The sequence below is a fragment of the Carlito syrichta genome, unplaced genomic scaffold (genome assembly GCF_000164805.1).
Source record: "Carlito syrichta isolate Samal-C Ts95f unplaced genomic scaffold, Tarsius_syrichta-2.0.1 Scaffold315099, whole genome shotgun sequence".
NCBI lineage: Eukaryota > Metazoa > Chordata > Mammalia > Primates > Tarsiidae > Carlito > Carlito syrichta.
The window spans coordinates 690105-711383 of NW_007259195.1; the positions used below are offsets into that span (position 1 = coordinate 690105).

At 33.2% G+C, this 21279-nt stretch overlaps 1 protein-coding gene across 6 annotated transcripts in view; it reads right to left on the reverse strand.

Annotated features, from left to right (window-relative positions):
• Nucleotides 1–20229: 20229 nt before the first annotated feature.
• Nucleotides 20230–21279, reverse strand: part of GRIA2 (glutamate ionotropic receptor AMPA type subunit 2) — a 139919-nt gene continuing 138869 nt past the window's right edge. For 4 of the 6 annotated variants that reach the window (XM_021706066.1, XM_021706065.1, XM_008072311.2 and 1 more), the window contains one exon: nt 20230–21279. This exon is cut by the window's right edge and continues 1577 nt beyond it. The gene's annotated coding sequence lies outside the window, so the exon portion shown is untranslated. The other 2 variants (XM_008072310.1, XM_021706067.1) reach the window with 1 other exon arrangement.

The window sequence follows — 21279 nt, forward strand, 5'->3', positions numbered from 1 at the left end:
TACTATAAGCCTACAATAATCAAAATAGCCTGGTATTGGTACCAGAACAGGCATATGAGCCAACGGAACATGAGAGAGATTCCAGAAGCAAAACTTCAATTTCTCAACCAACACATTATCCACAAGCCTCCACCAACAATCACTGTGGAGAGGAGAACCTCTTCAGCAAATGGTGCTTGGAAAACAGGCTGACCACATGCAGAAGAATGAAACAGGACCCCTATTTGTTACCATACAGAAAAGTCAACTCTAAATGGATAAAAGCCCTGAATGTAAAACTTCAAACTATAAGAATCTTTGAAAACATAGGAGACACTCTTACAGAAATCAGAGTAGGCAACCAATTCCTGATCAAAATCCCAGATATCCATGCCATAAGGGATAAGATAGATGAATCATACCTCATTATACTGAAAAGCTTCTGAAAAGCAAAAGCAACCATCAAGAGAGGAGGGAGACAGCCCACAGAATGGGGAAAAATTATTTGACAACTGCATATCTCAAAAAGACCTAACATCCAGGATTTACTAGGAACTCAAACATGCTGAAAGGAAAAAAACAAACAGCTCCATTAAAAACTGGGTAAAAGACATGAATAGACACTTCTCAAAAGAAGACATACAAGCAGCCAACAGACACATGAAAAAGTGCTCAGCCTCACTAATCATCAGAGAAAAGCAAATCAAAAGCACATCGTGATATCACCTAATCCCATAAGAATGACCATCATTAATAAAACAACAGATGCTGGTGAGGATGTGGAGCAAAGGAAACACTTCTGCACTTCTGGTGGGAATGCAAACTAGTTCAACCTCTATGGAAAATAATGTGGCAATTTCTAAAAGAACTAGAAATTGACCTTCCACATGACTCAGCAATTCCCCAATGGGAATACTCAGAGGAACTCTAATCATTCAACAACATGGATACCTGCACTTGCATTTTTATTGCAACACAATTCACAATAGCAAAAACATGGAACCATCTGTGCTGCCCATCAACACTGGACTGGATTAAAAATATGTGGTACATATACATGGTGGAATATTATGCTGTCATGAGGAAGGATAAGCATATGAACTTCACAGCAACTTAGTTGAATTTGGAGTCTATAATACTCAGTGATCTATCACAGAAACAAAGAACAGAGTACCATATGTTGTTACTCATAAGCAAACCCTAAATATTTACCATAATACTACAAGAAAAGGACTGGCAGTAGCAGGATACTGCCAGGGTGGTGGTGGGGCGGGGACACAACATCAATATAGTTACCTGATCTCAAACCAGGCAAAGTGAGGACCAATGGGAGACCCAACCTTTACCTGTATGATGTCTACTTTACACCTAATCCTGAATTGTACCCTACATCTTTAAAATTTAAAAAAATATATATATATGAAAATCAATATGATTAATTCATCTCCAGGCAGATAGATGGGGAATAATAGAGAGAAGACAAATATGAGGAATGAGAAATGTATTTATTACCACTATAGTATTTATAGTATATATATGTGTGTGTACATATACATATATGTACTATATAATTTATAGTATTACATTAGAGTATTTACTATAGTATTACAGGTATTGAATTGAAATGGAATATGATGAACACCTTTGTGTCAATAGATTCAACACTTTCAATGAAATAGACACCCTTATTGAAAGACACAGACTGCCAAAAGTTACTTAAGGAGTGAATAGATAATGTAAATAGTTCTATATCTATTAAATAAACAGACCCTATAGTTAAAAATCTTCTCACAAAGAAAGTTAGGACACCCATGGCTTCAAAGGTGAATTCAACCAAACATTGCAGTAATAATTAGTATCAATTATATACTAATTCCTCAAAAAGCTGAAGAGGTTAAACTATTGGCCAACTCATTCTCTGAGATCAGCATTATTTGGAATCAAAAATAAGAGGAAAATATTTCACAAATAAAAATTATAGAACAATATTGCCTATAAACACAGATACAAACATGTTAACAAAATTTGGGCAAAACTAACCCAACAGTGTATTTAAAAATGCAATACACCTCAACTGAGCAGGTTCCAGTAATGTAAGAGTACTTTAATATCAAAACCAATTGTATTAACTGACAAAATGGCGCATGTATCAATATGATAGCATTAATTTAGGTACATCTGTTAATATGTTTTGTTTTGCTATATATGCACATATATGCACACATTTAAATATACTAGTTGGTGTATTCTAGTTACAGCTTTCTAGTTTTTTTTTTTCTCTTTTCTCTTTATATTATTTACTGAGGTTTTCTTATGTATCACCTTAGCCGACTTGGAGGAAGACCAGAATTTCTGTTTTGCTACTGTAAATCATCATCAGCTGTGACTAGTGACAGGACAGGGCTGTCTCATAGAGGGCATGCCATCAGAAAGCAGCCTACTTAGCTTGGCATTTCCTATACTTTCAGCTATATAGATTCTCACTGTGATGTCGGTAGCTATATCTTCTATATTATAGACTTCGGGAAAAAAACTGAGAAGATGTAAGAAATGTTGGAAAACATATTGTTTTTTCTGTTTTAAGAGGAATGGAAATACCCACTTGGAAACAAAAGCTGTCTTGTGTCAGGGAATATTAGAGAATGTGGGATTGAAGAATATATTTTTACAAAACCCATATAACTCAGCTTGTTAATAATAGGATCATATTATATTTAGTAACAGAATGACAGTAAAAGCTGCTTGGAGAGCAAGGATCATATTTTATACCAATTTTTATACCTAATACCAATCATGAAATAAGTGCTTAATAATTTTTTTCCTAACTCTAAGCCAGTGTTTTTCCATAGCACCATACTGCCTTCATGTTTGGTCAAATAAATATATAATTTACATTTATAAGATATCATAAAAATAATTCTAAATATTACAAGTCTAAATTACAATAATTGTGCTTTCTCATTCTTGATAATTATTTAGTTTATAATTTGATGCAATAATTAAACAGATCTTTGATAACATAGATTCGAACATCTATCCAACAAGTGCTGAGTCGTAATGTCAACACTGAAGGCTAGGTTTATTTTTCAGTTTCTCCAGAGAGATATTAGACATGACTGAGACACACGCATTTCTTCCACCCAAAGTAGAATTACCCAGTGGAAATGGAATAAAAGGATGTATAAATATGATTTTCAATTGAGCATTTATTAAGTGTCAAGCATAGTAGAGGATTTATATATTCATTAGTCCTACATTTTTTGATGGTTACTAGCTATAAGATACTATCCTCTGTACTGGAAATACAAGGGTGAGTGAGACAGACCAGTCCCCTGTTGATTCTCCAGTCCAGTGGGTGAGAGACACACAATAAACAAGCCAGTAAATATGGTTTTTGTAGTCTGTGACAGCTGTCAGGAGAAAAGTAAAACTGAGTAATTTAATAGAGAGCAGCTGGAGAAGTAAGCTCTTCTAAATTGGAAGCTGAGGAAGAGTAAAGCCTAAATGACAAGGAGAGGCTGGAAGGGACATCTATGGGAAGCTGTTTTTAAGCAAGGAGAACAGTGTGGACACAGGTCTTAGGAAGTAGAATTTGGCCTCCTGGAGGGAAGGCAGCAAATGTTCAGAGTGACAAGGTCAGAGCAAGGGAGGGGAGAAGCCATGTGGGGTGGGATGAGACTATAGGAGGGGCAAGGAGGTGCAAGACCTTGTAGGCCAGGGAAGGGAGTTTAGATCATTCTGAAAAAGATGAAAATCCATTGGAGGGTTTTGAGCAGATGATAAATATAATCATTTATCTGTGTTTTTTAAGAGATTTCTCTGTCCAACTCTGGAGATCACATGTGAAATGGCAAGACTGAGGAGGCAAGAGCAGAAGCAGAGTGACCACGTTGGAGTCTCATTTGGTTATTTCAGAAAAGGAAAGTGGTTGCTGGACAAACATGATAATGCAAAGAAGACAAAGTGAGGTAGGCAGATTTTGAAAACATTTTGAAGCTAGAGATAATAGTACTTGGCAATTTGTTGGATTTAGAAATAGGAAGATTCCTAGAGAATGGAGGTCAAGAATAACATCTCAATGTATGCATAGTTGGAGTTCTCATTATAAGCATGCCACACAGGTATTAAAATTCTGACATTACAGATGATGAAAGTGATGTTTAGATAGCAAAGAAAACTGCCCAAGGTCACACTACTAGGGAATGGTAGAGTCAAGATTGAAATCTAAACAACAGTACATATATTTATTAACACAATATCGCACATAGTAGTAGTGCAGGTTTGAAAATTTCCTAGCATGCTTTGATAAGATTATGGGGGCAAAGACTCATATAGGTTTCAAAGCATTCGGTAGTAACAAATTTGAACTAGCAGGGATATCTAATATTAGCTTGCTAGTGATCCTCTCTGAGTACTGATTCATTCTACAAAACCCAGATTCCACTTGAGAATTTCAGCTCGTGGAGGATCCAAAGAAGTCCCCTAGTCTTATAAAAAAATCATTAAAATATTTGAAATTAGAATTGTTTCCTCATAAGAAAAGATTATAAGTCACGGCACAGTGTTTTGAAATGGAAAAATGTAAGAAAAAACTTTTTGAGTCAGATCTGTTGCTTTTTTAAACAGCAGATACTCTTTTGAAAGAATTTCTTAATTTTTCTACAGGAAGTATAAGATTTTTTGAAAAATCACATGTACTCTTGATCAAAACATCAATTATTCTTTCCTTGCTAAGGCCTTTAAGGCTACAAAATAAATATCTGATATCTGCCACTACATTGATTCTAAACTATTAACTGTAATTATTGCCTTTTTATGAGACTTTATAAATATTAGTCCTTTCTGTGCCTAAAATGAAAACAGGAAGAGCTGTAAATAGACACCATCACTAGTTGATCACTTTTTCTGAGGAGTCAGTGATTATGTCAGGTCCCCAGAGCCTGACCTCCAACAAACTTTTCTTTGCCTTCCCATCCTAAGACACCAGAAGAGAGGAAGGTCGACAGTGGTGTGACTTCTAAAACAATTCAAAGAAAGGAATTTCATCTGCAGAAGGGCTGAGAAACTCATGCCAGTAATATCTGATTAAATTATCTTTGATTAAAGTATCTAATGAAGGAGTTAAGTTTAAAAACTAAATAATCGTTTTTTAAAACACACATATTCTAACTGATGTCTTCCTGCATACTGAATTTCCAAGGTTTGTACCAGCTACCTCATGAAAAGATTCAATTAGTTCACTTTTAGTTTGTCAAGAAAAATGGGGTCTCTGTTCTTTGAATAATAATTCCCCTGAAACATCAGCAATCATTTAGCTAGAAAAACCATACTCTTCATCACGTATGTTCTGAGTAATATGATAATTAACTCAAAGAAAAGAGATTCAGAGTATAGAATACTATCTGAAATACATAGTAGGGGATATTTCCCTTGGCATAAGTAAATTCCTATATGGGCTAACATACCTTTGGAATGATGTACTCAGATGCATACTTTAAAAGGAGTTTTTGGCCTGCAACTTATTGTTCCTTCCATTGTCTCTATAAATTTAAGGAAACTATAGCACATAGGAACAGTATAATGATTTGCGATGCTTTATGGTAAATGCTGGGCAGCAAAATCTATACATGAATGAAACAAGCCCATAACTATTTTATTAAAATTATGAAATCTATAATTTGGCTTTGTGAAATATACATAATAGCCCAAAATAGAATCAAGAAAATTAAGCATATAAGGAATGCCAATCAAAGCTACAGATAATGATTTATATAAAGTCATTTTAAGAGAAATATTAATAATATAAATTTAGAAATAGCCTTCATATTTAGTGATAAAAAATTATGTAAATGTATCAGTCATCAGCCCTTAAAATAAGTTTTTGCAGTCTAATGCTACAGTAAAAGGAAATGCTCATATTATAAACTGACATGGTATAATACAAGGCAAGACAGTTTGAGCTCTTACCTTCAACCAAGCAATATGATAAGTACCTTAATGCATTATATCATGCTATCTTTACTACTGCAAGAAATAGGTACTATTATTATCTCTATTTTCTTAATGTAGAAAGAGGGAGAGAGTAAATAAATCCCCAACAAACACATAATAGGTGACAGAGCACCTATTTGAACTGATGTATCTGCTTCCAAATTTCATGGTTTATTCTTTTTTCATAAAATTGTTGCAAATGTTCATCTTAAGTATCTTAGCATAATTTAATTTATTTTTTGTTGTTTATTGCTTTCATGTTAGTATAAAGCAAACAAAGAACCCCAAACCAGTGTCATTCCATCCAAAAACTGAGATAATCCACTATAATTCTGACAGACTCAGAAATGTTCTGTTTTAGCATCTTGTTGGGAGCCAGCCATGGATGCCGACTGAGTGTTAGGGATCAGGGAGGGCTGTGGACCCCAAGACCACTAGAATGTGTTCGGTAGCTGTTGACCCTATTTTCTTCCTCCTTTTACCATGCAGCGCAAGTAACCTAAAGGAATTCTGCTGATCTAAGCTGAAGGCTCTGTGACTGTGACAGGCATGGCTCACTCTAGAAACCCATTGTTCCTGTTTCCCATAAACTGTGGTTTCGGTGTAGGTATTAGATATAATTCAAATTCAGGTCACATTTGGGAGCCTTTTATATGGTACAAGCTTCTGTATAAGATTTAAAAGTATATTTGTAGAATTAGTATATACTTATGGAGAGGTGTTTTCAGTTTTTCAATGGTATAGATGACTATCTAGAGTTATCAGAAATGGCCCAGCACAAAGTTTGGGCTGGGCCACATTCCTGAGGGCCCAGCGTGTACTTTGGACTGGGCTGCATTCTTTTAGGCCAGCTTTAGCTACAGGTAGTACAGGGTTTTTTCTACCTGTTGTAGAAATTGAATTTATTTTATTCATAGAAAGTATTGTTGAATAGGTCATGCTACATCAGGGAATCATGTTAGTTCAAGCATGATCAATCAAGATATTTTGAGGTTTAATAAGAAAACAGTTAACTTTAGAAATTTCATTGTCTCCATTTTCTACTATTGTGGTTTTGGCCTTAGTACATTTACAGTTTATATTTGGGTTTTATTTTTAGAAGCTTTATTGCTGATGATCAGCTTTATATTTTAGCATTAGGAATTAGAAATTTTCATAGAAATTAGGATAGATATATAGGACTTTAGAATAGCCATTTTGTTAAGAGATTGGAATCGATTGTTCCAAGAAGTGGCTCACTGTGAACCTTGGACTGGGCCACATTCTTTAGGAATTGGTTTAAGTTATAATTAAGAGCTTCCATAGCATTGTGTAAGTAGTATTAGCATAGAATAGAAAGGAAATAAAATTTAAGCTAGTCATCATGAGTGTTGTGCGCGCATGAGCTTTAGAAGTTATTGATTATCAGAACATCATGATGCTAGTAGGGATTGTTGCACTGCTTTTGATGAGTATTAATTAGCAAAGGGAACAATAAGACAATCTTGGGGTTTGTCCTTGCTCATACCTGAGAAAACATCTGGTGGGTGGGGGATGCCCCTCCTGCACCTGGCTTTGTGTTCACGTGAAAGACTTTTGAGACTGTCTGTGTAAAATTTGGCGATAAATACCTGCTGTAACTTCCAATAAAATGGCTTCTGCTCAATTCACTAAACAGTTGTCCACTTTCTTTCTTCCTCTTTATATCTATCCCTCCATTTTTCTTTCTTTTAATATCTATCCCTACTACAGAATCAGCTTCTGTGCTAGACAGAGTCCAGTTTCTTTCTTTCTCCTCCTCTTTCTTTCTTTTAGTATCTGTCCCTACAGATTCTCCGGCACCACCACATCTTCCAAGGGACTCCTCAAAACTTGCGGGGCTGGCCCTGCAAGCATCTGAAGACTAGAAGATATTAGGGTGTTGCCAAACTCTTGTTACAGTGACCATGACACTATGTAAGCAGTGGTTTCTTGAGTCTTTTTAGCTGTGAGTTCCTACACTGTATCTTTCCACATTTGGTCCTTGTTTTTGGTACTCACTGAGCAATGAAAGCATGATATTGAATATGCCTAAATTTTACTTGTTTGGATAGACATCTGCAAGGATGTTAACTTTGCTTCTGTTTGGCCAACTTCAGTTTATCCAGTTCACCCTTAGGGTCATCTTCTATAAGAATAAGCTCCATCCTCTCTAATAGTCTATTAAACTGCCTACTTGTAGGACACCACACTTTCCCAATTTGTTTTCCAACCTCACTGGCTGTTCCTTATTTGTCTCCTTTACTGATTTCCACCTCATGTTCCCATTTCTACACATAAGAGTTCCCAGGAATCAATACTTAGATATCTTTGGTGATATTTTATCAAATTCCATAGCTTTGAATGTAATCTCTGTGTTGGTGACTCTCAATTTATGTCTCAAATGATTATATCCAAATGCTCACTTGACTGTCTTGTCTTACACGCTGGTCTAAATAGGTATTTCAAGTTTCTTTCAAACCAAAATAAACCTGTTGCTTTTCTACCTCTATTCAATAAACACATCATACAACAAAACAAAAATGTATTTTCCTGTTCCCTCTCATTTCTGTCCTCAGTAAATAGCACCATTGTTCACCTACTGTCAGTTTACACCCTCACATGTACTCTCCTGTAGGATTCCTGCTCAAAGTTTATACCTAATTCACCCACTTCTCACACCATTTCAGGTGTCATCTCTCACCTTGACTCTCATTATAGCATCTAACTGGATATCCTACTTTTGTTCATGCTCCTCTGTGATATATTCCTTCCTTGGTGGAAGCAACTGACAGTGGGTGAACACCTCTTCTCTACTCTAAGATTTGCTCGTTTCAATGACCAGCTCAAAGATCACCAGCTCTATGATAATGTGAGAGTCACTTAATTTTTGCATTAAAGCTTCCTTGTTTGTTAAAAGAGAAGAAGAATATGCTTCATAAATTTGGTCTGGGAATAATACAAAGTATTCAAGATAAAAGGCTTTGCCCAGTGTAGACATAGATAAATATCTCAGTAAATGTTAGTTATTATTATTTGTTGAACCACAGCCCATTTTAATGTATAAATTAGATAATGTCATGTTCTTGTTCCAAATTGTTTACTGGCATCTGTCACACTTCAACAAAATTTTTAGTCCTTAACATGACCTAAAACTCCAAAAGATTTAGATAGTCAATACTTCTGCCCCCATTTTTAACTGCTACCTTACAGCTTATTGTGTTCAAACCGCTTGCTCTTCTGAATTTTTTAAGCTATTTCAACCTCATTTTATACTTTCAAGTACCTCTGGTCCTACTAACTTCACTCAGGTCTTCAAAAATTCTCTCTCATTTCATTTATTTTTCTGCCCAAATACTTTAGGAGGACATGTTTTCCCTAACTATCCTATCAAAAATAATGCCTTTATCCATCTCTACCTCTTTACCTTGCTTTATTTTGTTTCATAGTACTAATACTATCCTAATATATATTTGTATAGTTTGTTAATTGCTAGTTCACTTAAAAGAGAGTAATCTGCATGAGAATAAAAACTTATCTCATTAAGATTTTTGTTCCCTTCTGTGTCTCCATCACCTGGAACAATGTCACTACTATTAGGTACTCAATAAAAATTTGAGGAATGAAAGATTATATAAAATATATTGTGATGAGATTTTTGCATGTCCTTCTCCACCAATAGGTGTCAACCTTTCTATTTCCATTGTTTGATGCATAATGGAACCAATAACTATAAGTGAGAATGTATTTGTGAAAATGAATTAGTGATGTATTAGTGAATGAGTAAACATTCAATGGAGCATGTAATTAGGGAAGGTGTGATACAGAGACAACACTTTATATCTAGAAAAACAAATATTTAATTTACAGAGAATCAAAACGACTTTTTTTCCTCGTTATCATTACTGATAAAAATATTGTTCTTTTTAATTGAATAAATACGGGTCAGACACTACAAATGTGGATAATTAATTAACAGCAGCAATAGCTGACAGTAGCTTTGGCCCCTAAAAATAGATCTAATTATAAAAATCTGATATTCTTATAGTTTGAACAGTTACCGATACAAACTCAGTAGCCTCAATTCAACATGTAAGATTCTCCTTGACTTTGAGCATAGTTATATCTTTTTTCATGGGTTACTTTGGCCTAAATTCTGAATACTAATGGCAACAATAATTAATATTTGACAGATAAAACAGAGGCATCGGATCAAAGGTGAAAGTAGCATAGAAGAACCTACTAGAAAGTTTCAGAAACACTGATCAGATCAGAAAACTATTCTAAATAGACAATCAAATTCTTTTAATGAGTTGATGCTTTTAAATATTTATTACCATATAAGTTTTCTAGATGCTTCTGTAGTCTATGTTGCCAGAATACATTTCATTTAAAATTCTGTTTGTTAAAACCAACTCAAAGAAATAACAGAAATTATTGTCTCTCAAAAACTTGAGATATTTTTGCTACTGAAAGGAAAAGCATAAGGATTAATTTGCTCTTTCTATGAACAAAGAGGAAACATTCATTGAGGAGAGGTATTTCATTCTATTCCAGTCCACAAAAGTCTATTCCAGGGTAAACAAAACATGGCATTTGAAAAGTGCAGGTCATTTTCTGCTCTGGATAGGAAAGCGAGGCACTGTTCTAACCACATTGATGTTTCCTCACTAGGGAATAGGGCAGCATGATACAATACAGAAATCAGAGGCTGGAGGCAAAAGAGCTAAATGCAAGCTGTGGTTTTGACACTTCATAACTTCCAAGTGTGGGTATCTTCCCTCTCTGCTCTTTAATTACATTTGTAAGGACGACTCCTATCTAACATAATTGCTGTAAGGAGCGAATGAACGTCACTTTTATTCAAGCAAACACTATGCTCTGGAAAGCAAGCAACATGGCTCTTGCTGATGGAGAACTAATGAATGAAATATTTCAGAAGCTACAAAGAGGTGCAGAGCAGAGAGAGGATGCCATAGCTAGTGGAGCAAGAGAGGGATTTCTGCAGGGTATCTCCCCTGGTGTTCTATGCTCTATAGACTTATCTGCTGTTTTCCAGTTCCTCAGATTTGCCAAGCATTGTCTCCTCTACCTGAAATGTCTTTCCTTCGAAACATTATCTCCTTTTCCATCACTCCTTGCCCTTTAAATGTCATCGTAAGTGTTACTTTCCCCAAGTAGACCTTCTAGAGACCACTCCAGGTAGGTTAACCCCGTCTTGCTCCCCATGGTACGATTTTCTTCTTCAACGTTCAATTTTTTGTGAGATTACTTATGCAAAATGTCTCTTACCAGTTACACCAGAAGTTCTCAAAGGGCGAGACCTCTGTGTGTTTTATTCAACAGTGTATCATCATGGTACAATACAGTGGATAGGAGTCAATGAATATTTGTTGGAAGAATTAAAGAGCAACAAAGTAACATCTCATAAGAATTAGTAATGTATAAAATAAAAAAAGAATTAGTAATGTAACAAGGAGATAGCAAGGGATTAAGACATATGTAAAGCACAAATGAAAGAAATTTAAAGAAAACTTTGTTTAATTTGCTTTTTTGTACAAAATAGATGAAACTTAACTGACAGTAGTACCATGTACTATAGTATGACATAAAGCTTATCATGTAACTCATGTTTAATAAACATTTATTGAGTAAATGAAGATGTAAGTAAATATGTACACAGAAAGTTAATATGAGCCCTCTGGGACTCTGATGTAAGGTAATCTAGAGGGACGTTTTAACACAAGGAACAATGATGAATTGATAAAATGAAATTAATTACAACTTAAAGAACAAAAACATTAAGGTTTGTTTGGGGATATTTTGTCTGCTGAATTTACCTATGTTTAAAATATCTTAATTACTATTGGTATCTGCTCACAAATGTAAATTATGAATGGAGAAAGATTAGCTAAAATAATTTTTCCTACATTTACACAAGAAACGAAAATACAATGCATGATTTTCCTACATGTAAGAAGGTTCACATTCACAGTGATATTTTTAGGGGCAAATGTAACCAAAGGGGATTTATCAGAAGGAGGGACAATTATTACCAAAAAAATAATGAATTCAGTTTTGAAGTCTGTTCAGGTTGATGTGCCTGTGGAGATTTCTATTTGCTGTTGAGATTTAAGGTAAGTTATGCAATCTCTTTTTACCTCTATTTCGTTGTGGCACAGTGGAAATAATGATTATTGATTGCATTTTATTTTTGTGTTAAAAGCATTGATATAGGTAAAATGTTTAAAATGGTGACTGGAACCTGTCAGATTTTCAATTGACATTAGTCATTATTATTAATAATATTAGTGATATTAGTAACAGTAAGTCTACCAAAGCCTACAAATGAGGAAAGTGATCAGAGCTGTCGACATACAATTGGGAAATTTCAGCACAGAGTTGATAATTAAATCCATAGGGGAAAAAAACGGCTTTCCCCAGAAATAAAAAAAGAGGGAAAGAGTGTAATTTGAAAAGAATTGAGCTAGGAAAAATAACTCATGGGAATATCTATAGTCACATTATAGATAGTGAGGTTTATTAAGTGAGGGCAACTAGAAGAAATTGAAACAACACAGTCTTTTAAAAAAGGAATTAATTAGAAACATTGATAAGCAAAATAACTTTCCATTAATAGAAGATATTTTTCAGGAATCTGGTCATCAAATATAACTTATTTTACAAAGCACTATGGTAAAAATAATGTAGTATTAAAAAGTTTCTCTTAAGAAGGTAATGATTTATGTTGAATTTGGCCTCAATTTCCTTAGCGATTGTATTCTGCCTCCAAACTCAACAATTGTAAACTATACAGTGAATGAGATCCATGCTCCCTAGATGGTGGTTCAAATGTTCGCTGTGATTTCTGGAGCATATTTGTCAAGGATCTCACTCTAGTCCAAGTGACATAGCAAGAGTAGTCTCTCCAACTAGACCTACTACTATCTTACTGAGACTTCACCAAATACTCTTTTCTAAACTTCGTTATATATTCAGGGATGTTTCCAGTGATGCATGAGTGCTTGTTAAAAACCTATGCCCTAGTCACTTGTCTGACTGTTTGGTGTGTCAACACATAATTTTTCTTAGAACACATTTTTATCGCATAATATTGGATTGTGGCCCATGTCTTCCCATGTGAAAGATACAAATGATCACCCTTTTTTTATTTTCTATTTTATTTTTTTGGAGTTGGAGTCTCACTCTGTCGCCAAGACTGGAATGCAGTGGCATGCTCCTGGCCACCGCAGCCTCGGCCTGCTGGGCTCCGGCGATCCTTCTGCCTCAGCCTTCCAACTAGCTGGAACTACAGGCATGCGCTATCACGCCCGACTAATTTTTTGATTTATTGTAGAGATGAGGTCTCGCCAAGTTTCCCAGGTGGGTCTCGAACCCGCAGGCTCAGGCAGTCCACTCACCTCAGCCTCCCAAAGCACGCGATTACAGGCTGAGCCACCGAGCCAGGCAAGTGATCACTCTTTAACTATCATCCTCAGGTACTAAACCTTGTTCTATCTTTTGCTAGCTATATGTGATTTTGAGCAAATTATTTACCCTCTCTGTGCCTTTGCAATACAGGTTCCTTATTTGTAAAACAAGAATTATAACAATAGTATGTGCCTCATAATGCGATGCCTGACAAAATATGTACTTTGTAACAATAAGCTATTATTATCATTTCCAAAAAGTGACAAGTACTCAGATATGAATATGACATCTTTATTTCCTGTCTAATGAAGCATTCACTGTGTTAAAGAAAACATGTTTAAGCACACCACTAATGAACAGCATAATTGCTATATTAGAAGTCTCCCAAGTACAGCATTTGAACAAGAAAAAGTATTTTATCAGATTTACTCAGAGCAGAGTGGGTGTGAGAGATATAGGTTAGTTGTTAGAAGAAAGGAAAGTTTTCACATGCTACTTGAGAGATTAGACTTTTGCTAAACTATATGTGGGAAAGATTTTTGTAGGCTGTAATAGTAAGGACGAGGATATTAGAAGACCAGACAATTATTGCCATATTGTTGCCTATAAATGAGAGCTGGCCAGATTATAAGACACATAGGAAAGATAAATATGCAACACAAAAAGTAGACAGTAAAAGCATATATGTCTTTCCAACATAAAACGATAAGTTTTATACTTGCAAAGATGTTTTCTGGTTTTGGTATTGTATTGGGAAAAAACAGTATGACAGGAGGAAAAATGTGATGTGTATATAATGACTAAAAACCTAAGAATCAAACATGAAAGGACTTTGAAATTTACATATTGTTGTAGAATACTATTAAATTCTTATGTCATGAAGTTTTATATAAACTACAAACCTAGATATTATTATTTTATAATCAAATATAAACTAAAATAACTATCTTTATAAATGAAAAAACAAAGCATGACAATGTATATTTGATACTACAAACTTAATTTATGATTTTAACTAGCTCTTCATAATTTACTGGCAAAATGTTTCTGCATTTTCTAAAATAAGAATAGTATGTGATAATGACAACTTGCATTTGTACACCACCTTTTTTAAAAAAGGGCTTTAGCATAACCATTAAGCAAAGGTGGTCATGTATTTTTCTTTGCTAATTATTAATTGGAGTGATAAATTAGGTTTTCTTCATAAATATTTAAGACACCAATACAAGTAAATGTCATTACCTACTTTTAAAAACACATATAACAATAACATTTATAATTGTATTTCTATTAATTGTCATGATGCTTCTCCAACTATTTATATAATACTATATACCACTTAGAAGAATACGAAAAGTTTCTGAATTCAAATTCATTTTCAAGGGTGCATCCTAATTAAAAGGTAAGACATTGATTATGGGGAATAAAGGTGTCATTTTGAATAGAATATTCCACTATTCTAATAAACTGCTGTTTGTATGAGAACAAAGAGATCCTATCTGGTAAAGGAAATAAATAGGGAAGTATCGAAAAAGGGAATCAGATTCGAGTTACAATTTTGACTTGTCATATAGTGGCTATGTTATGTTGTCAGTGACTTAACTTTTCCAAGCCTCAGGAAGAATATCATCAGGAAAATTGGCATCAAGAGGATGATCATGACACTTTGAAAATTATATTGATAACTTATTTTTATATTAAAAATGCTTTTTAGAGATTTGAAGCATTTACTTTTCTTGATCTACAGAAAACCATTCCCGAAACCAAAGTGTGATTTCATTTTCCACAAGTCATTGTTTTTCAGATGAAGTAAATGCAAAAGGTGAAACACAGTGTAAACAGGACTCCAAAAGTCTTTCCCATGTGGAGATGCTTGGATAGCTAATTATAGATTACAAATCTTGGAAATTTAATCTTGAAAATAAATATCAAGTAAACGCAGCAAGGCCTAATTTGGGCCTTGAGTTTAGTTACCTTGACTCTCATATGCCCAACCTAAATGGTTGCTTAATTTCTTTTAAAAACCATTAAAAAATCCATAATAATTTATTCTAATTAATCTAATGTTTTTTAGTTAAAAACTCAAAAGATATGCTCACAATGTTATAAATAATTATCAGAATAAATGCTACAAAGGATGTGGAATTTTTTTAATACACGTAAACATACACAAACACAGAAACACAAATAACATTAAATAAAAATGAACAAGGACATGTTTATCTCTTTAACACAAACAGCTGACAAGATAATGCACATAAAACAGACCTGAAAGCCTTTTAAGAGACAGAGTAAATATGACTATAAATCTGAGAATGCATTTATATTTAAAAAGAACCCCAAATAGAGATGATAGTTTGTACACTAATAATCCACGTGAACCTTCATTGTGAACTAAGGCACATATTTGCAAGAAGGATGTGCGAAGACTGCTATGTTGTCTATGGTCTAGGAATCATATAAAATTAGTTGTTACACGTGACTGCATCCCCTGACTTAGATTTCAGGAAAGTTTGTTTCTAATCAGGTGAGATAATCAGTCAAACAGGATCTAATTTGGAGGGGTGGGGAGGTAGAAGGCATATGCAAAGTAAGACTATAGAGATCATAAAATACTTCCTATTTCCATTTTCTACATACTTGTTTCACGAAACTTGCAAATCATTTTCATGAGCTATTTCCTTTGAAATTTGTAAATATTTACACAAAAGTATCTTGAGACATGAGTCAAATATACCCAATAGCTTAAATGATAAAATTCCAGTAAGAATAAGATTTTTCCAAACACAAAATTCTTGACCATAAGATGCTGGGGAAAAAGATCATATTTACTTATATGAAACCTCTAAATTGTATTACCAATATTCAAATAAAAAATAAATAAATGGAAAATATGCATCAATTAATTTATAATTAAATTTGATTCTTATACTTATCAAATGAATTTTCTTATCTACTAATTTTGGCATTAGAATGAATGATAATAATTAAAATATTATGACTATAATATGTATGTTCCTCAATACAAAATTTTTAAAGGAATTTAATAAGAGTTCAAATTTCCCCAAAATCTTTCCCATCTGAAATAAACTACCATTTCAATTTAGGTGTGTAAATTTAACTATCATTAAATTTAGTGATTTGATGTAAATGTTTAAATAAAAAATCAGATGAACAATGGTAAATAGTGCTATTCATCCTCATCTTCTGCATTGGTAGATTCTTGGTTGAGAGATTACCAAATTGATTTAGACATACATATATATCCTTTAAGTTTTGTTGCAGTTTGAATGTAAGATGCTATTTAACTAACCAAAAATACTTTGTTATTTGAATCAACTCTTATCAAAAGAAATAGATTCTGAATATATGCAAACTATACAAGCGGCAGAAATTTAGAACTCTGTTCTTTGTTAATATATTTAATTTGATTATTTGAGAATAGAGATAGAAATATTGTTTGGATGACAAGTAAATTTACGGAAAAAGTATGATTTACACACCTAAAGCTATTTTGCGAAAGGAAAATATGAGCCCATACTTAAGATAGTTGGTGAATGTTATCAGACATCTGTTCTAAATTAAAGTTTGAAAGTCTTCAGTTAAAAATTGTTGAACAGAAATATGTAATTCTTAATTGTCACAGAGAGAAATCCAACTAATCATAATAATAGAGTGAATGAATCAAAGAACTACATCTATTAAAGAAAATATAATACTAGTTCTCAGAAAGAGGCTTCCAATCTAGCTCTTACCTTGAGTAAATATTTATACAACACGTTTAATACATATTTGTTAGATGGAGGAATGAATGAATAAATGAATTAATGAATGAAAGTTACAGGATAGAACTGTTTGACTAATATTTTGAGACAATAAAACAAATTGGAACCTGAATACCAAAAATGTTTTTGGCACCCAGTTGCACTCCGATTTCTTCAAACCATTATTTTAAAAAGAGATAATGTTGAATTTGATTTTTAATAACCATATCAAATTTCCTTTTATCATTCCAATGAGACAGTCCTAGTATCCAAATTCTCCCGTTGAGGAGACAGAGACAAAGAGGTGTGTGAGAAAAAGGGAAGATAAAGCTAGAATCCTGGTTTTTACTCCCTCCCAAGAGTTTAGTCCACTCCCCCATTCCAATTTACAGTAAAATGAAATTGGCACATTAACCTGAAAGGAAAAAAAAAGAAATAAAAATGACCAAATTCATTCAGTGAATTCATGCATATCCAATGAAATAAGAGTGAGTTTATGCATATCTGGAATAGCAAAATGTACTTACACCTGGGAATAAGGGCAATTAAAGAATAATATGGAAGTGTTTAAGAGTGGAATTAAAATACAGAATTGGCTTGCGCTCATTGTAAAGTGGCTTTTAAAAGGAATTCTGATGAGCAAACATTAAAAATGGAGTTCTCATTCTTCCTGCTTCATAGAAAAGCCTCCCGTTTTCTACAGAGATTCTAAATTGTGGGACTCTAAGTACACGGAGGAATATAATACATTTGTAATTATTTGATCTGAATATGTGAGTGATGAAGAAATAGAGCTTAACAGAACATTTTTATTTCACTGGAGAAATTTGTAGTCATTTGTTATAACTGTTATAAAGACTCAGAAACTGTCAGTATAATCGTTGACAAAAGGAATTGCATTCCAGGCACCCTCAAAACAAAATCCCTCACAAAAGACAAGCTAGAAATAGATGGAATAACATGAAAAAAAAGCAAAATGTCGCAGCAACCTGGATGGAATTAGTGATCTCTCACAGAAACAAAGAACTGAGTATCACATGTCCTCACTCTTAAGTGGACCTTGAACAACTACCATATTACTATAAGAAAATAATTGAAAGTGGCAGGAAACTGCAGGGAGGGGGTAAAAGGGGTGGAGAGGTGGGATTGACAGTAGTCAATATCTGCCTGGGGAAGGGGGTGGGCACACCTCATCGATAAGGATATCTGCACAGTGAATATTTGTATACCTAGCCCTGAAATGTATCCCACAATTTTAAATAAAAATTAAAAGAGGAGGGAAAAAAGAAAAATGGAAAAATGAGACACCATTTAAAGTATAATATATTTAAAATAGTAGTGTACTTTAGGGCAGAAAGAGAATGTAAAATGGTAAAACAAAAAGGAAATGTATGTAGACAGGAGATAAAACACAAACACAAATTCTTATGATCAAGATTGAATGTAGGCAATTTCCTGTATTCATTGGATTTTAGGGCATTTGTGTTAGTCTCTGTGTTTTAATATTATTGTGTTTACATAAATATGTTTAAACCTTCATGTACTTAGAGTATCATAAACTGTTTTAAAATATGGAAATAGAGAAATTAACATTTAATAATTAGTATCTAATAGAATTTTCAGTGTCATCATCTAGGCAGAACACACTAAGAGAATGAGTGTCCCTTGTTTAAAATGTGATACAACTTTCATAAGTTACTTATTGCCTCTCCAAATTCTCATTCAGAATGTCATGTTGATTCATTTATACTTACCCATCTTTGATGTTGGTGATTAAAAATAAACCTTTCTAAATGTTAGAACCTTTGCATAAAATTTATTCTACTTTTAAACAAATATTGCTAGCATTGTAATGTTTCCTTTAATAAGATTACTGAGAGGACATATAAAATATGTGAAATGTAACCAATAAACTCTTCAGAGCTCAAAGATTATTATGGATAATCATACATTATCAATTAAAATTGATAATACAGACAACTTATGTGACTAACTCAATCAAAACACTTATTTCATTTGAATTAAAGGATAAAGGAAGAATGAATATCTGCCTGACTTACACTTTATTGTACATGATAGAAAAAATGGACTCTCAAAAAGTGATCCATGATCAACTCTATCCAGCAGAAAACAATTGAAATATCCAGAAATCCACTAGAAGCTAGAGGGAATACTTGTCTTATTTGCTTAAATTTGCTAGACTAATACTTCTTGGACATGATGAGATTGGGAGTGGGAAAGAAAGGGAGAAATTACATTGTGTAGTATTCTAATTTCCACAGTGTTTTTAAAATGGTATTGTCAAGGTGTTGTATTGCAAATCATCCCATAGGGTTATTCTATTGTTAATGCCTCTCTTCATTTGCTCTACTACCGTGACCACCGAAATATATAGAATATTTGCAGATTTCAGAGTTTTTAAGCAGATATATTGGTATACTCATGTCTTAAATATAAAATACATTAAAACCCACAAAATTAAAAGATGTTAATGTTGGCTTCTGAAAAACTAAAATGTCTTTACTCTAGATAGATGTAAATAGGATTGCCTAAATATTAAAATGATTACCTTTACAAAACAGCATAATTAAATGGCAAATGCTTTAGCTTCTCATTAATTCTTTCAGTTAATAATAAATGAACCATTTTTTGAAATAAAATATGGAATTTTTAAAGAAAGTGCTCTTTCTGCTCTTTAATATGGCTATCACAGCAACTGAACTGACAACATACAGTGGGATGGTTGATAGTAGTACGTGATATTTTAGCAGCAGAGTCTATCTATCATAGAACTAATCATGTAATTAATAGCCATATTTTTATATAGTCCCAAAGCACTTAATGATTCTAGGTATGAAATATTTGATTGTTAATCATTTCAACTTTCAAAAAAAGTTATGTCTATTGTGTTACATTAGTACTTAACTGATGTATAAACTGAGCAAAGACGTCTTCCCGCAGTAGAAATAGTTGGGTTTGTTTGGGAATAAAGTTAAATATACTTTTTGGTTTTGCATTATTATTCGATGGAAGTACTATTAAGTAAAAAAAAAAAAAAAAAAAGATCTTTGCCTTTTGTAAGAACACGTTTTATGTATGATTGAAGTTTTTACAACACTCCGAAAAAGCCATTCGATGTTAGATTTAAAAATAAAATCAAAAGCATTTTCTGACAGAGTACACATGAAAAATTGGAAATTCCAATATCTTCAATAGAAGTTATAGAAAGTGTATGTCTCCTTGGAGTATGACACCCACTTAACACAGCATAAAATAAGGTACTATACTGTAAACAAAAAGTACAGTAAAGGACAGTTGTAAATTTACATAAGAATAGTTCATAAACATTTTGGTCTTTCCATACAGTTTTTATATAAAATGAATAAAAAAACCTTTAGACAGTTGTCATCACTCTTGTTTGACCACTTTTCACTTATATGCACACAGACATATTTATATAGCAATATATTGATGCACCGTTACATGGATATTAAACTATGATTACTGCTTGTAACTGAGATGTGCATTATCCAATCAACATTATCCATAGTTGAAATACTCTTACATTATGTATTCTTGTCATGTTGCATCTATAAAAACATGAAAATATAACTTTACATTATTTCAATTATTTACATTAGTTCAAGCTTGACAGAGAAAAATTGATAAGCTACAATTTTTAGAAGAGTAGGCCCAGAGGTACAATAAATAGCATTGATTGTATATTGTCGTTTTTTTTCATTTTTAAAAACTCATTTTAAGTACAATATGGAAACAATTAGTCTGCAATTTGGTCATCCTAGCATTTATTATTAAACTTAAAATGCACCTCCAACATTCCTGATGAGGAGAAATGCACTAAAATTATATTGGATTATCTTGAATTTGTGATGAGGGACAGCTAAATTTAGTGAAAATATCATGATACCACCTGCTACCATATTCAATGCAAGTGGTTACTTTTAAACCCTACATTTTACCTTTCCTTCTGTGAAATGTAATAAATAAGAATGTTTTGAAAGCACTTTGCAAATTGCCAAATGCTACACAAAGACTTACTTGCAAAAATAATGTGAATACAAGTATTGAAAAATAACTATTGGATGTTAATAACTGC